This window comes from Lucilia cuprina, chromosome 2 (genome assembly GCF_022045245.1).
Source record: "Lucilia cuprina isolate Lc7/37 chromosome 2, ASM2204524v1, whole genome shotgun sequence".
NCBI lineage: Eukaryota > Metazoa > Arthropoda > Insecta > Diptera > Calliphoridae > Lucilia > Lucilia cuprina.
In genome coordinates this window covers 24,168,006-24,171,905 of record NC_060950.1, presented here as the reverse complement: position 1 = coordinate 24,171,905, position 3,900 = coordinate 24,168,006, and the positions used below count along the sequence as shown (strand labels likewise).

The 3,900-nt window shown below is 30.5% G+C and overlaps 1 pseudogene; it reads right to left on the bottom strand.

The window, feature by feature from the left end:
- Positions 1-2,873: 2,873 nt before the first annotated feature.
- On the bottom strand, positions 2,874-3,456 carry LOC124421464 (annotated as a pseudogene).
- Positions 3,457-3,900: the final 444 nt, after the last annotated feature.

Genomic DNA, 3,900 nt, shown 5'->3' with positions numbered 1-3,900 from the left:
TCTATCTATCTATCTATCTATCTATCTATCTATCTATCTATCTATCTATCTATCTATCTATCTATCTATCTATCTATCTATCTATGTTTGAACGTTAAAGACTACTATGGATGAACCGATTTTCTTGTTTTTATTTTGTTGTTGGACCCACTTTAGATTCAATATTATTATTTAGGATAAAAAGCGGGCGGACTAGACTAGAGTTCGTTTGTATGTTTGAACGTTAAAGACTACTTTGGCTGAACCGATTTTCTTTAAATTCCTGCATGTCTAGAATATGTTATAGGCTACTTTTTATTTTGTTGTTGGCCCCGCTTTAGTTTCAATATTATTATTTAGGAAAAAAGTGGGCGGACTGTAGTTAGGGGTCGCACGTCGGGTATTAGCTAGTTCTCTATATAATAAAGTTATTCGTTCTGAATTTAAAATCCATTCTATAGTCTAGTATATGTATGAACTTTAGTCTATTTTAACAAACACAAACTTTTTGGGTGTATTCTTCATTTGACATTTTTGTACAGAACCCTAATTCTAGGTACATGTAATGCTTGTAATGCTTTTTGTGTGCAGTAGCTAAAATTATACAAACATTTAACTGCTCCGTTTTTTTTTTTTTAATTTTCTGTTAGCTAACCGACTGGCCTTTCCGGCTAAGTTCTTTCATTTAATGTTTATTTCTGGTCTCCTTTTCACCGTTTTTGGGTTTACAAAAAAATCTGAGAAAAAAAACTTTATATGTAAACATTATGCAGTTTCTTTTCATCATACAATTGCTCTTATATAGTACGTTTAATGGCTGACATTTGGAGGTTACCAACCAAAATGGCAACATTTTTATTTGTTTTTAAAAGCAAAGACTGTAAATAGTGAATGAATAAGAACAAAAAAAACGAAACACACTTTCTTTGATGTCCACTAATTGTTTGTATTTTTGCTTTAAAGAAAATTTTAAAGAAATGTTTTGAAGATAATATAGTATAATATGAGTTTTTAGTACTAACGGTCACATTACGGGACATTAACATATTTTTGAAACTAGATCAGATTTTTGGTTTGTAAATACATATAAAATGGACTAAGGAGCTGCTTATGTATATGGCATAGGTCGTGTTTCTTACTACCCAGGATAACTAGGCTTAACTTGCTGTTAGATTAAACTCGGAACAGTTTTGGCAGACTTTCACCGATTATAGTATTTTTTAGTTATGGATTTAAGTTCAGTTAACTTTGTTAGTATTGCCAACTTTTCACTCAAAAACATAAACAATGAACAGCTGTTTTTTGTATATAATACTTTTGTAAAATGAAAAAATTTTGGAAAAATGTTAAATAAACATTTAAAACAATAATAAATAAAACAAAACAAATCAGAAAATTGCAATTTACTTCAAATATTAAGCTTTTGTTCTTTCGAAATCATTGTTTTATTAATTTTGTTACTTTTTATGGAGAACACAAAACAACTAGGTTTAAACGAACAATGTAGATTATCTTTATGTGAAAACCCTCCCTTTAATATCACATCCAGGGAAAATAGCGATATTAAAACAGATACGTCAGAAATTTAAATGGTCATCACGGGCAAAGTTTAATAAGCACACACATCCCACCCTCAAGGAACCCAATTTTAATCGGTCCTTTTCTCATATCTCGCTAGGTTAATTGGAGCTCAACAAATACTTACGACGCCATACTATTCGGTATCAAATAGAATGATTGAACTAGTCTTTAAAAGTTGTATTTATGTGCAACAACACAACTCTGTGGTTAGAAGTTCTACGCACTACATTGCTTTTAAACCTGCTACTATTAAGTAGGGTTCTATAAATCGACTTTCGAATAATCGAACAATCGATTTTTTGTCGAAAATAGTCGAAGTCTACTATTTTGTTTCGAAAAAGTCGTTAACTCGACTATCGTCTGTGAAAAAAGTCGACTTTGTTAATACAAGTCGAAAAAGGTCGATAGTCAAAAAAAGTCGAAAAGTCGAAGAAATTGTCAAAAATTTAAAAAAAGTGGAAAACTCGAAATTGTCAAAAATTTAAAAAAAGTGGAAAACTCGAAAAAAGTCAAAAAATAGTCGGCAAAAGTCGAAAGAAGTCGAAAATAGTCAAAAATAAAAAAAAACGAAAAAATCGAAAAGTCGGAAAAAGTTCAAAAAAGTCGAAAAGTCTACTATTTTTAAAATACTTATAGTCGAAAAGTCTAAAAGTCGACTTTTAATTAAATTAAAAAAGTCGAAAAATCGACTTTTCATAAAATGCAAAAAGTCGACTATTCATAAAATAACTTTTCGTTTCGCCTCTTCTTATTCTATGAAAATATATTTCGGATAATGACGATTCAGCAAATCCGATATTATTTTTGGACAAATATAGAGAGTATAGTGACAAGTTTGTTCCACAATGTAAGAGCTTTTGTTCATAAAGACTTACTGAATTGTTTTTATGTACCATGGAATTCTAAATTTTGGAAAAAGTTTCCGATAGAGTATTTTCGATTTTAATTATTAATTAACCGTACAACATATCCATTAAACGTCTCACAGTGGTATAGGAAAAAAAAAAGAGGGAAATAATTCGGTAACTTCTAAACGGTTAATCCGATTTTAATGAAATTTGGTATGCACAAAGAGGAGGTGTTGTAGATTAAATCCCTTTTTTGTCGCTCTAACTCTGTAAGTATGGACTCATCGACATCGATGTTAGTATCATTCTCATGAATATCCCATGCTGGAAAAGATAAAAAGAAAACTTTTAGAAATAGTTTTGAAGATAATATTGTGAAATGGAGCGAATTAAAAGTATATTATTCCTAATGATTGAGATGCACTAAATCCGATTTAAACCTCAAAATTTCTTTTTTGTCTGGCTTTTAACTAAGTTTTCTTATATTTTGTAAAATTTTAAAACAAAAAATCTGTTGTAATACCGAAATTCTAAGGTAAGATTTTGATTGAGTATTCATAGAACTTTAGCTCCTGCGTAATCATGTCCTTACAAACCTACCTTGCTAAACCAATAACCTGAGCTACAGCTTGAGCACAATAGTCGATCAAATCAATAGCCGAATCCTGTAATGCCTCACAACCACTTTCATGATATAATGCCATGTCTAAGAGTGAAATTACCGCTCCTTCATGATATAAAACCGTATAGATCAAAAACGTAGCCGAAGGATTTGGATCGATATCTAAGAGATGCGGTAAAACTTTTGTTTTCCCACAAAAATATACAAAATGCTTCGTGTATTAACACTTTAGCTATCACGAGCTATTAACATTTCCTTAACTTCCTCTTCGCGATGTTCGGCAGCCTCAAGTAATGCCTGTTGGCTAAGTTTAATAATCATTTCATGGACATCTAACCATTTTGTTGAACCAACATCTTTAATTTGAAATGGTCGAATACTTTCAATGAAATATGTTAATTCTTCGGGATATACGAAATTAGCCATATTTTTGTATTGATTTTTAAATATTTTACTGTTCTGCTTTTCTTCTAAAGTTTTTTTTGCTCGATTTTAGGTAAAATATTTTATAATTTTCAATATTTATTTCAATAAACAAAGTTTTGGTTACTATGGTTATAAAAACCGTATGTAGTAATATAATTTCTGCTTAGAAACCGATATGGAAAGTGTTAACGTAAGATATTTTAAAGACAGTTTACACTTTTTAACAAATCCCCGTTTTTGGTAATTTTTGAGATGTTTGAGCAGAGCGAAGATATACTTTTTATAAGATTTATTGTGTCATTTCAATGTGCTATATCTTTCTTCATTATCTTTTGACCTAAAGTAAAAAGCTACCCTAAACCACTTTAGTGGGGAGGGCTTAGAATCGTTTTTAATCGATTAAGCTAAGTCCATCCCTCCGTCTGGCTGTTCATGTAAACCTTG